At 36.6% G+C, this 14,515-nt stretch overlaps 1 protein-coding gene across 2 annotated transcripts in view; it reads left to right on the top strand.

Moving 5' to 3' along the window:
- TAFA1 (TAFA chemokine like family member 1) overlaps nucleotides 1-14,515 on the top strand; it is a 499,612-nt gene that overhangs the window by 318,783 nt on the left and 166,314 nt on the right. The gene's annotated exons all lie outside the window — the stretch shown is intronic.

Here is a 14,515-nt window from a genome sequence, read left to right as displayed (position 1 = left end):
CCTGCTTCCTCTACCTGCCTCCCGTCTGACAACCATCAAAATGTTCTCCATGTCTATGAATTTGTTTCTATTTTATTTGTTCATTTCCTTTGTTCTTTAGATTCCACATAAATGAAATCATATGGCATCTGTCTTTCTCTATCTTACTTACTCCACTCAGCACAATACCCTCTAGGTCCATCCATGTGGTTGTAGATGGGAAGATTTCATTCTTTTTATGGCTGAGTAATATGTATTTACCACCTCCTCTTTATTCATTCATCTGTTGATAGACATCCAGGTTGTCTCCGTATTTTGGCTATTGTCAGTAATGCTGCAATAAACATGTGGATGCACATATCCCTTTCAAGCACCATTTTGGGTTTCTTTAAAAAATACCCAGAAGTGGGTTTACTGGGGCCCTCTTTGTCTCTTGTTATAATCATTGTTTTAAAGTCTGTTTTGTCTGGTATAAATATTGCAACCCCAGATCTTTTTTTTTGTTTGTTTCCATTTTTATAAAATATCTTTTCCATGCCTTTACTTTTCATTATGTGTGTGTCTTTCAACCTAAAATGAGTCTCGTGTAGGCAGCATATGTAAGCATCTTGCTTTTTACCTAGTCAGCCACATTATGTCTTTTGATTGGGGTATTTAATCCATTTACACTTAGTAATTATTAATGGGTATATAGTTATTGCCATTTTATTATTCATATTTTTTCATCTTTTTCTTCTCCTTAAAGAAGTCCCTTTAAAACTGTTTGCAGTACGGTTTGTTGGTGATGATCTCCTTTGGCTTTTGCTTGTCTGCAAAGCTCTTTGTCTGTCCTTTGATTCTCAATGATAGCTTTGCTGGGTAGAATAATCTTGATTATAGGTCCTTTCTTTTCATCATTTTGAATATTTTGTGCCAATTTTTTCTGGCCTGCAAAGTTTCTGTTGATAAATCAACTGACAGTCTTATGGGAGCTCCCTCATAAGTAACTAACTTTTTTTCTCTTGCTGCTTTTACGATTCTCTTTGTCTTTAACCCTTGGCATTTTAATTATGATGTGTCTTGCTGTGGACCTCTTTGGGTTTATCTTGTTTGGAACTCTCTGCACTTTCTGGGGTTGTTATCTATTTTCTTCACTGGGTTAGAGAAGTTATTTGTCAAAATTTCTTCAAATAGGTTTTCAATTCCTGCTCTCTCTCTTCTTCTGATACCCTAATGATGCCAATGTTGGTACACTTGATGTTGTCCCACAGGCCCCTTAAACTATTCTCATTTTTTAAAAATTTTTTCCTTTCTGCTATGATTATTTTCTGCTACTTTATCTTCGAAATCACTGATTTGATCCTCTGCTTTATCTATCCAGGAGTTCTTAACCCCCTGGCCATAGACTGGTACTGGTCTGTGGCCTATTAGGAACTGGGCTGCATAGCAGGAGGTGAGCTGTAGGCCAGTGAGCATAGCTTCATCTGTATTTGCAGCCACTCCCAGCACTGGTATTACCACCTCAGCTCTACCTCAGATCATCAGGCATTAGATTCTCATAGGAGCGCCAGTCCCTGATGACAAAAAGGCTGGGAACCACTGAATTCTAATTTACCATTGATTCCCTTTAATGTATTTATTATTTCAGTTATTATATTCTTTATTTCTGACTGACTCTTTTTTATGTTTTCTCTCTCCATTTTTATGTTTTCTATCTCTTTGCCAAAGTTCTCACTGAGATCATTGAGCATCTTCATAATCATTGATTTGAACTGAATCTGGAAGATTGCTTGTCTCCACTACTTTTAGTTCTCTTTCTGGAACTTTGTTCTGTTCTTTCATCTGGGATATGTTTCTTTGTCTCCCCATTTTGGCTGCCTTCCTGTTTTTGTTTCTATACATTAGGTAGAGCTGCTATATTTCCCAGTCTTAGTAGAGTGGCCTTAGGTAGTAGGTGTCCTACAGAGCCCAGTGGCACAACCTCCTTTGTTGCCTAACCCAGGTGCTTCAGGTGCATCCCTTGTGTGGATGTGTATGTCCTCCTATTGCAGTTGAGCCTCAGTTACTGTCTGCACATCAGTGAGAGGAAATAACTCTCCAGCTGATTGGTTGTGAGGACTGGCTATGACTACAGCGGAGGAACTATTGTGCAGTGGCCAGCCCTATGCAGCAGGATTTGCTTTAGCAGGACTCTGGTGCCTGCCTAACCTCCCTTTTGTGTGTGTCATTTGTGAAGGTGGTTGGGTTGTGCTCTTGTGTTGTCTGAAGCTGGCCACTGACACTGTTGGTTCTGGGGCTTCTTGAGAGAGGCTCTGTTGTAGCCCAAGTTCAGTTGATGCTTGTGTCCTGCCTGGGGCCACTGATATGAGCTACAAAGTTATCTGTAGATGGTTGCCACTCGTGCTGGGCTTGTAAGTGCCTGAGAGAGGCTAAGCTCCTCATTGAGGTCTGCTGTTGCTGGTGTTGGGCTTAGGGCTGCTTATCAAGAGATATAAGTCATGCCAAGGTCAGATGCTGCTTGATTTGGTTTTGTGGACCTTACTAAAAGAGATACCCAGCACTATGTTGGGCAAAATTTACTATGACTGTTGTTTATGGTTACTTTCTTTTAGGAAATGAGAAAGAAGAGCACTATTGATTAGTTTGAAAATTCCAAAAACTATGAAAAAGGAGAAGAAGTAGGAAAGTCTGCCGCATGAGCCAGGACAAACCATTTGTATGAAAAAGCCACTGAAAGTAGTTTGGATGGGCCCAAAATTGGATAGGGCAGGGTCTCAGGGAATCAACAGGGCAGGAACAATGGCATTAGCCAAATTGACAGAGACTCAGATGTGGAGCCTGCCTGTGTCTGCACACCAGGATCAGGTGGGCTCAACAAAGGAACAATAATTTCTATCAGCATTTCCGTCTGGGAGGAAGCTGCTTCTTCAGCCTTTGCCATGAAGCCAGACAATTTAGTTCCTCCCTGTATGTCCCTGGGACCTTTCCTGCTGCAGCCCCAGTGATGGAGCTCAGAGTGAATAATAAGTCCATTAGTGAGTAAATCTGTGCATGGGCCCTTTAAGAGGAATGCCTGGAACCCCTGCCATTCTCTATCTCAGTCACAATCTCTGCTGGTTTTCATACCCTGAAGTTATGGGGATTTCTCTTCCTGGCACTGGAGCCCTGGTGTGAATATCTAGTGTGGAGCTGGAAGAATCCATTGCTTCTCAGGAGGGACCTCTGCAGCTAAGGTATCCCTCCCAATTTTTAACTGCCACAAGAGGATAAGAGGCCAGCCAGTTTCACATTTCCAACACTCCCTCCAGTTTCAATGTGGCTTCTTTTGTGTGTCCTTAGTTGTAGGACTTCTGTTCAGCTAGACTTCAGGTGACTCTCAATAATAATTTTTCTGTAATTTAGTGATAATTTTGATGTTGTCAAAATTAGAGAAGAGGTGAGCACAGCATTTACCTACTTCACCATCTTGATAAGAAGCCCACTGATATTTTTAATGTAGATTTTTGAAGAAACAAAACATCAATAAAAATATCTCAGTCTATTTTTTTAATTTGTGAACTGTATCTAACATAGCCTCTTCTCAGTGGTTTGTTGGAAAATCAGCTTTAAAAAAAAAAGACTTTGATTTGTAGTGTTTGTCTATTTCAATAGTATAAATATTTCCATAATGGCTCTTTCAATTTACCAATGGCTTCACAACCAGCTCACAAAATTCTGCTGTAAGCCAGCTCTCAAAAACCTATTCTACTATAAACAATACTACTTTTACTATTGATGAATCTCTTATTCCTTTTCTTTTCTTATAATTATTCTTTCATATGTCCTGAGTTTGTTCTTATACACTATCAAAACAATATGTCAAGCTTAAGTCATTTTTTAAAACCAGTATGAAAATATTGTCCTTGAAGCCTTGAAAACAAGTCACTGTGTTTCTGCTATACATATGAATTACATATTCTATATTAAAAGTAGTATAGAATTATAACATATCACAGCACATCATCTGTTATATGTTCCTCATGGTGTAAGAAAAAAACTAATGTCTTCTTTGAATTTAAACAGCCAAGGTTTCAGGGGACCAGAAGAGGACGTACCTTTTCTGCCTGTCAGTTCCATCTGAGAGGGGCTATGTGAAATCCAGAAAACTCATTCTGCTGATTACATTAAGGAAAGTGGTCAATATAATACATATTGATGACTTCTTGCCTTTTTCATATGAATGTTCATGGATTTGAATGGAGAAAATAGTCCCTTCTTTGCCAAGTGTTAAGCAAAAAAGTTAATCTGGGTATAGTTTACCTTTAAAGAGTCTCCCTGTGCTACTTTCCTTCTATAGCCCCTGACCTCTGATCACAAAGCTGAGTGATGACCTTACATGTGTTCTCTTTCTATTCTCTTTCCATGAATATTCCCTTGCACGGAATCAGGAGATGTCAATCATTTACACCTTAGATATATTAGAGTCTTTGGAGAATTTCTAGAGTTAACTATATCAATTCTTTTCTCTAATTCATTAATTCATTTACTTCTCTTTCACACTATGCAATTTTCCCTGTCTCATATGTTGAAAAGAATGCAAAAGTGAAACTGATCTTTTGAAAAGTTAGAATGTAATAGAGCAGATATAAATCTGAGCTATACCAACATTTCCATAATAACAGGAGGGAAGTAATGCGTGCACTGAGATCAGTACTATAAGTACAGATAAAAGAAAACAGAGACTTCTTCAGTGGGGGTTCTAGGAGTCAGGAAGCCTTCTTCAAGAGGGAGCATTAATAATGGGTAAGATGTTAACCTATAGAAGTTGGCAATGAGTGAGATAGTCTTTCAGAATAGAAGAAGTCACAGAAGTAAAGATCCGGAGACAGGGGACTAGAGCCTAACACCAAAAAATTCTGATTATTCACTTTGGCTGTGGCTTTAACAGGACAAAGAGGAGACATGGAATGAAAGTTCACCTTTGATAAGAGGGTCTTCGGTACCAAGGTAGTTTGGGGGAATGAATGGCATTGAGAATTGATAGCTGAGTGAAGACATTTTAGGAAGGGTATCTTGCTACAGAAATTGCATCCTCAAATAGTTGTCACCTTCCCCTAAGGCTGGCCACACTTAGAGACTAGCTAAGCTATAGAGGGATGGAATGATTCCACTCTTTTAATCAATTCTTCTGGAAGCTGGATGGCCTCCAAAAACATAACAGACCCAAGCAAAAATAAAATAAAGGGAATAACCCCACAAGAGAAGTGCTGCTTATGCCCACCAAGGCCTTGGTAATAATATGTCAGAATTTGAGATCCAAGCCATTTTGGAAGTAAACATAAGAAGATGCTACAAAACCTAAACTTTGTCACCTCAATCCAGAATAAGAAAGTGGTTGCCCTGTGGCTTTTGTTTGCTCTTGCCTGATTCTGCTTAGAACTGATGAGAGCTTCAGCAGAGGATCTTTAATCAGCTTCAAAGCTTGTGAACTTGTTTATTTCTGTATTGCTACAGCAAGATGGATCTAGTTAAATTTAACTAAAACATTAAGTACCATTCAAATATTCTTTCTCTTTTTTTAACTATACGAATCCCATAGAAAATAAAATTTTCATGTCTTAATTGTGATACCAAAAGAGTCTTTTATTCTCAGCATGCTTGAGATAGCAAAGTAATTTTTGAGCTGAATATGATTGTCTCAGACAGTTAGGATTCAAATATTTAATCTAAAGAGAAAATTCCCAGAGTGCTTCTCTTATCATTTCTCAGTTCTGTGGAGAATAAAAACTTCAACTTTATATGATCTGATATCATTTCCATTATTGGTATTATGCTGTAGGCAAATATCCTTCAAGAGGCAAAGTCTGCTTCCCTTGTGCTTAGCACGGTAGGCATCACAAAGGCCCAATCTGGCCTTTACAATATGAGCTGCTGCTACCTTGTAATCTATGGAGAATTTAATAACAATAATTTCACTTTATGCGTTGCAGCCTTTAAGATTTAATAGTAGATTCTTCACACTATCTGTTTTTTTCTTTCAAGGGCTTTCTTTATTCATGGATCAAATTTTTTATAGGTTAGTTATTTTAACAAAGTGCTATCAGGTGGCCTGTGTAGGAGTGGGTAAGAATCTATAGATTGATTACCTAGGGAACTGTATGAAAGAAATTTAGTTAGCAAGCTACTGGAGTCATTTTGAGCTTTCTTATTACCCATTAAGAAGAAAATGTCAGAACTAAACTCTCTTCTATGAATTGCCGGCATTTTCATGCAACCCAAATAAATAAATCTTAAACCTCAAAAAATTTTCCACAAGTGTAGTTTTCAGACCACCTACATATAAATCTCCTGGTGAGAATTAAAATGCAGTGCCCTGGGGCATTCCCCAACCCTAACAAAACAGAATTTCTGGAGATAGGGAACTAGTAATTCACATTTTTAAAAACTTACATGATTCTTATGCATATTAAAGGTTGAGACTACTGGTTTCTATGTTTGGCAGTTTCACTATTTATTTAATTTTATCCTCAACAGTGCTATATATATATAGTAGTCTCCCCATATTTACAGGTAAAGATAGTAAGGCTAAGGGTGCTTAAGTCCATGTTTTTCAAACTGTGCGCTAAGGCACCCCTGGACACTACAGTAAGTAATCTCACAGTTTTAGGCAATATTTTAAATTTCTAGGAAGATACAGTGATACTTGACATCTCTTGAACACTGAGCCAATTGCTAGTTCAAAGAAGTGTAATTTCAAACTAAATATCTTTTGTAATTTTTGCTATATATTTTTGATAATGTCTTTCTATAGCTAAATTTTCAGTAATTCCTGTGATAAAAAACATATTCCATGAGAAAAATCAATGTGGAGCAAGAAATGAGCGATTGTGTCTAATCTCATTCCAATGTCTAAGAAGTGCAATATTATTTTGTAATATAATAGCTACATAATTATATAAATATTACATATGCATAAAATATTTTAATATATAACATTCTATATAAGCATATGTTTTATAGTATTTAAATATGTTAATATTTCTATTTTATATATAAAATATGATATTTTATAATATTTTATCTTTCATATTACATATATTTTTAAAGGATTACTAAGCTATTAGGACATGAATATCTATTAGGTTGTTTGTACTAACTGCGTAATAAATTGAAATGTTAAGTAGTCCTTGTGCTTAGCACACACTCTGAAGAAACCACTAAGGGTGTCACACAACCTGAAAAAATTTGGAAACCTCTGGGTTAAGGCATGAATTTGTGGTAGTAAAATATGAACCCAAGTCTACCTGTCTCTCTATGCTATGTCTATTCAACAATGCTACTTGGATCATAATCTTACCAAGGAATTCCAGAGTACAGGTGTGTGTGTGAGCCTGCTTTTATGCGACATATACTTTTCGGGTCTGAGCAATTAGCATAAGAGTTCTCTTCTCACTACAAATGGTCAAATTTAACCAGATATTTAGTAACCTTGATTCTAGCCCTGACTTTGCACCTAACCAGCTGTGTAACTTGGGCTGGGTCACTTATCTTCTCTGTGTTTCTAGGTTTTAGTGGAGTCTACCTCAGCTAGTATCAAAGATATAGAAGAAGGCAGATATTTATTATTGCTTGGCGGGCACTCTGCTAAGTGTTTTGTGTAATTAGCTCTATTTATTCTTTAAATATCCCTGAGTTAAGTTCTTTTTTTTAAATCCTATTTTATAGACATCTAAGCTCAGATATAGGAAGATGAAGGTAACACTGACTATTCAACAGCAGAGCTTGTGCTCTTAGTCACCGACAAGAGCGATAAGTAAATTAAGTTTTTTTTCAGTCTTTAAAAACTAAAATCAAGTGCCTCATTAATATTTAGATCTCCTAAGATTGGTGTCACATAGAGTCTAATAAAATATTAGCCTTCACTAACAGCTTACATCCAGGGCCTAGAAGAGCCCATCATTTTGGGCCAGACAAACCGATGACCTCTCAAGACACTCTATGTCTTGCTAAATTCTCACAGACCTGTCATCAAGGCAGGAGGCACAAGGGATTATAACAAAGTAGGGAGCCAGGGCCAGCCATGATCTCTACCTAGTCCAGGCAAAGGGGCCTAGAAGAAGAAATCTGAATCCCAGATGAGACAGTCGCTGCTATGTATTTCACTATAACTGCCTGTAGCTCTCATCACTGCAGCCCTTCCTTATATACTAGAAAAAATAGAGAGAGAGCTGCTATTTTACACAGAAAAATCCTCTGACTTGAGGAAAATGGAAAAGGGATTAGCAGCACTCAGTGTAAAAAGTCAGAGAGAACGTGAGAAATCAGCAGTACGTTGACATGAACAGTGGAGTGGCATTTGAGCTTGACAAGGAGACCCAGGAGATCATGTTCAAGCATTCGTTAAGGCAGAGAGATATTACCTCTTTCAAGTTTTGCTCTTGCCTGGAAAATACTCTCATAGCTAGGAAAAAAAAAAAAAGTAAAACCAGGCCTCAGCAAACAAAGTGTTGTGTTTACCAGATGGTAACATTAAATTTTTTTAATGACAGCTCTAAAAAACTAAGAGTATCCAGGTGGAAATTTGTACCAATTTGGGGCATGGGGGAAGAGTAGGAAAGAGTGAGTCAAAAGATGTACTGAGTATACATTATAATGACATGTACATTCTCTTTCTTAGAGACAATGATGGGAAAAATTGGCAAGAGAGCAGCTTGTTAAGTTACATACCTGGCTCTACCAGCCAACTAAGAATCTGCTTAGAATTTTTCTAGAAGGAATGGTTGCCTGCTTAGTTGCTGTTCTTTTTCCACGGTTTCCCTAGGCACTTACTAGCTGCATACAGATCAGATTTGCCTAATTGAGAAGCTAAAATATTTTAAAGGGCTAAAGGAATGGGTGGCCAACCAAAATGAAATTAAGTTTTGTATGTCAGTTTTCAGCAGAGGTTGCTATTTACCTGGAATTTTCCTTTTCTGAGCCTCAGAATCTCAACCATCATAGTCAGAAAGAAACTCTCAGTACTTGGAAGGGTTTTTTAAGTTATGATTTTTATGAAGATAATAGAAAAGTTGATTGAGAATGATTACTAACTTTTTGAACCTCTATTGCCTGACCATCACTATACACAGCCCTTGATACACATTAGCTCCTTTAAATGCCAAAGCAGCCTTCAGAGGTTTAAAGCCACAGGGTAATATGCACAAGTTTAAGTTTTCTGACTACAGTTATTCTGTAGTCTTAAATGAGCTACACTAGCTTTCCAACTTCTTTCCTTTAATGAGACACACACAAAATATGTTTTTTTAATTTGTATTTTAAATAATATATTTATGCATTTATTATATTTATTTTATTGTATGTAATATAGTGTATATTTTATTTTATTATAAATAACATGTATATAATAAAATAATATTTATTAAAATATGTAATAGAAAATAAGATATATTTAAATCTAAAATACATATTATATCATGATTTATATTATATTCTGATATAATATAAACATATAATTCTATGTATTATTATATATTTTATATATATATATATTTAATAGTACTCTGGAGTAAAGTCATGCAATTGGTAAAGGCAGATGCCAGGCTGATGACATTGAAATCATAACATGAGGTCTGTGTAATATAACTTCCCAAGTTCTGAGTTCAGGCTCAGAAAAAAATAAAATAAATAGAAATAGACACATTTTTATGTACATACTCATATACAAAAATGACTAGACTACAGAAAATGTGATAAATTTTAATAAAAATCTTCAGATCTTCCTATGAGAGAACTGGAACTATCCGTTACCCAAGGAAGGGCCTTTGCATGGTCCAGTCTGTTTTCCCCACTGAGTTCTGAGATCTTACTCTTATCTCATGCCATCTCTACCAAGATATCCAGTTCTTGAGTCACAGCTATTATTTTACATCATATTCATCTGGAATATTCTTAGTTCTTATACTTTTGCAAAAAGAATGATCCTCATTGTCATACCTTTATAAAAGGTTTTGCTTCCCACTACACATTCAGAAAATACTAGTTGTCTGTTTTGCCCTTTGATAGGGGTGACTTGAGTGATGCCACAGCTCCTGCATTTATCCTCTCTCCTCCATCTACAGAGACTGAGTATTCTCCAGGCCTCGGGGCCTAGGTTAAGAGTTTTTGATTCTGTTCTTGTTTGTAGGAAACCTCACTGCCAGCTTCAAGTACAAGCTAGAAATGGTTCCCCTGTGGCGCAGCACTATAACACTTACTATATGTCAGTATTTCTCCAGGAAAAAGGCTTGGTAGCCTTATTTTAAGTGGATCAGACAGTGAATATTTTAGGTTTTCTAGAACATATGGTCTCTTTTGCAACTAACTACACAACTCTGTCACTGTAGCATGAAAACAACCATAGAAAATATGTAAATGAATGACTGTGGCTGTCTTCCAATAAAACTTTATTTACAGTAGCAGGTATTAAGATGCATTTAGCCTGTGGACATGGATTTGGCCCATGGGACCGTAGTTTGATGATCCCCATTCTAAAATCATTACCTTTGGCATTGTTGTGTGTTTATGTTTACATAAGCCTTAATTTTATTCACATTATATACACTAGCAATAATTAATCATGATCTGCCTTTTTTTTGAGGTGTCCACTTTTATCCTTCTCTGCAACTTGTTCACTGGTAACATCTCTAAATAGCTGTGCTCCTGTTTAGATCTTTCCTCTGTGTCTCTCTTTATCTGGAATGGCTGACTAGAAGATTTTCAGGTAGGGAATGACATTATGGAAAGGGCACCAAAGTCAGGAGACCTGGGTTCTAGTCCTAGTTCTAGTTCTAGTCCCAGTGCTACCATTTCCTAAGTCCATGATGTTCATGGACTCAGAGCCTTCACATACTTTATCAGTAAAACAGACGTAAATTACAAAGTTATTAGAAAAGTAAAAGTATGAACAGCAAAGGGTTTTTTTTGTTGCTGTTGTTTTTAACTCTGGACTCTATGTCTTGCAAACTGTATCATCTAGAACAAGTTACTAAACTTCTCTAGAATTCAGTGTTCTTGCCTACAAGACAAGGCAATACCCTGTAAGATTTAAATGAGATAATGCATATAAAGTACTCCCTGCAAATCTTTATACAAAGGAAGCTTATAGTAACTAGTATTATATTAGTATCTACCCATATACTTTTGATGATAAAATGCTTCATAAATTCTAAGCAAGAGTAAAGATTTAGACATGTTTAAATTTTTCTCTTATTTAAATGTCTAATTTATATTCTTGCTAGTATACTTTAAGTTGCTTACCTAATTTCTGCCATCAGATGTATTTCACTACCCGAATAATAGAGCTTATCTCATCACATACATGCTCTCTTGAGTTAGAAATTTAGGGGCTGAAATACCATCTGCAAGCTACCTGAGACCTATCTTCCCCATTTTAATACTTGAGTACATTGGAAGGGTTAAAAAATGGGGGTGGGGGGGATGAGTTAGTCTGTGAGACCCAAGTCAGGCTTTTTTTTCTGAGCTATTGGTTAAATTTAAGTTTGGCTCCTGAAATACCAATGAATTATAGAGGACTTCCATCTTGCTACAGTTCTGAAATATTTCCACCCCAGCTTCTTTATGACCTTTGTTTCCTTCCCTTTCTCCTCTATCCCCAAAACCTCTGAAAGCAATTTTAAAAACTCAACATGAAATGTAAAAATGAATTACAACAATCCCCCCAACAGCCGCAGGGATCACGTTCCTTCTTGAAAAGTGGCATGGGTAAAAAAAATTGCACTAGAAAAGATCAAGGACTCATAAAATAGAAAGTTATGGGAAAAGCAATAGGAATGACTTTTAATAATTGTAAAACACAGTTGGTAAAAGTTCTAGAAGGCTTTTGCTTCCGAAACAAACTGGATTTATGATGTTAAAATCTTATTAGAAGGCTGACGCCCACCTGCTTCTTGTTCCTTTATAGGAAACTGGTCTATTTTTTCTTTCTGGAAACTTCTGAATTATTCTCTACTTATTCCAGAAATTTTGCTGATTTTCCTAGGGCGTCATAAAAATTGAGGTAGATTCTCCTACAGGCTCTATTATCTGGACTATACCTTTTTTCCGAGGGATTTTTTTTCTTAAATCAGTCTTTATTGTCTTCAAATTTGAAGTTCTTTGTGCTTCCTTTATCTTTGTTTCTGCAAGCAAAATAATTTCCAGTTTCTAAAATTTTCTAACAAGTATCACAGTACTTATGTGGTCTTTTTTCTGGATATGGTATTCATTTGTGAAAAGGTGTTATAGAAATAAATAATCTCTCTGCTCTACCATCTAGAATCATACTCTCACCCATACAGATAAGAAGAGTACACAGTAACAACTGTTTAGTTTTTCAGCATATCTGTTTTATTTGGATGTGCAGTGTTTTTAAAACTTGAACTAGCATTTAAAAATTCATGTACAAAAATTCTAGATTAGGGACCAGAAAACTTTAACTCTGAACGGCAAGATAGTAAATATTTCAGGCTTTGAGGGCCATAGGCCTCAGTTGCAAATACTCAACCCAGCCATTATAGGCAGAAAGAAACCATTGGCAATATGTAAATAAAGGATGTGACTGTGTTTCAATAAAACTTTTTTTTGCAAAAACAGATTGGAGTTGGATTTGACACTCAGGCCTTAGTTTGTAGATTCCTGATTTAGATTATCACCTTCTCTTGAAATTGAGTGGGGGAGCAGGACTAAAAGATCAGCACTCCTGGCTATACACTTCTACATCATTATAATAGCCTTGAGCCAAATAACGACTGTTCTTTTTAGACACAACATGAACTATAAATTTGCCATAATCCTCAATACTTCTTGTGAAATTCCCAATCAGTCAACTTGATTCATTAATACTGTTTCTCTGAACTCTGTAGGATTTGGGTCCTGCGGCCAGTTTAAGGGATATAAACTGCACACACATATAGAAAAATATTGGTCTATAAATTAAAAAAAAAAAATTTTTAACTCTGGTGAGCCAAAGTACAGATGGTAAGACTGCAGTTAGAAAGAATTTATGTGTACTTAGTCAGTAATTAGACTGACTTTGTTTGATAGAGAATTACTTGAGAAGCTGTAGGTATAATCTTTGATCTAGAAGAGCTGAGAGTTAAATGTTCTGCACAAATTGGGGAAACAAAATATCAAGTACTATGTTATATATGATGAGAACTAGATGCTGTTTTCATTTAAATATTTTATACCAGTGTTTGGAATCAAAGATAAGATAGACCTCAAAGTCTGGTCCCTGGACTCTTTGCATCAGAATTATGGGCACAGATGGAATACATCTTTATAATTGGAAGGTAACTACAGATTCTTAGGCTTCCCAGATTTCCTGAAATAATTTTTCAGGATTTGCATTCATAAAAGGTCTCAAGATATTTCTTAAGTGTAATGGAATTTATAAAACTGCTCCTATTAAACAAGAACAAGAATGGTACTTTCTGTTTGTTTATTGGATATACTTTAAACTCCTTTTAAACAAAAAAGCAGCAAGGTGCCTCTTCAGAACAGATTCAATTATATTTAAGAACATTTATTTGAGACACGATTAAGTATTAATGAAAAGATTGTTTATCTGTGGCAGAAAGAACTCTGTGCTATGTCCTCTAATAGCTAGCTGTATGGCCTTGGGCCAGCCACCAACCTAAGGGCAAAAAGAGGACATGCTAGATGACCACTGAGACCCCATGTAGCTGGAACATTGACTTTAAAATTCCATAAAAGAATTCCTTGCTGGAGCATATGGTGCCTGTCATATTTTGCAAGTGAGTGGAAAGAAAATTATTCCTTCTTAATAGGTGACTCACCTTTATTTCAATAGAGCAGAGCTTCTCACTCTTAGCTGCTCATTGACATCACATGGGAGCTTTTAAATCCTGATGTTCAGACCTTGATCCAGATCAACTAAATTGAAATCTCTGGACAGGGACCCAGGCATCGGTGTTCTTATTTGCAGTTCCTGAGGAGGTTCTAAGTTACAGCCATAGTTACTGGATATGCAGCAAGAAGTTACTTGATTACATGAGCCCCTCTCCTGCACATTCTAATCCATTGAGCCTGGGGTGGATCCTGGGAACCGATGTTTTTAATAAACAACTAAAGTGATAGTCATGATCAGATAGACTTGGGGAAACCTCACCCTGAGAATTGCTTAGTATATCAAGCGGAGTACAATTTAGAAGGCTAACTCCTAGGAGTATTAAGGAATAAGGAATGTCTAATAGGAATAAAGCTATACAGTTGTGGAAAGCTGGAGGTGTGAGAGTCTTAAAGAACTGAAAGATTTGAGAAAAGTGACTACCAGCTCTCACTAAATTCTGGTAAAGGTGAACAGAAGGAGTTTGCATGGGAGCAGGAGAAGGCTGATGCTGCCACCACTGCAGAAGAATCCCATTGAAGGCTGTTGTCCCAAAGTGTGGTGATGGGCCTGGGTTCACTGCTGATAAGTAAGGTCAGCAGTTGGAAAGAATCACTGGATATGGGACAGGGAAGAGTAAAGACAACCAGGAACCCACATTTTTCTTTGACCACCTCTAACTACAACAGCCTC

The sequence above is a fragment of the Rousettus aegyptiacus genome, unplaced genomic scaffold (assembly GCF_014176215.1).
Source record: "Rousettus aegyptiacus isolate mRouAeg1 unplaced genomic scaffold, mRouAeg1.p scaffold_m13_p_4, whole genome shotgun sequence".
NCBI classification, from domain to species: Eukaryota; Metazoa; Chordata; class Mammalia; order Chiroptera; family Pteropodidae; genus Rousettus; species Rousettus aegyptiacus.
The sequence above is the reverse complement of the archived record's forward strand: the minus strand, read 5'-3'. Positions and strand labels throughout refer to the sequence as shown.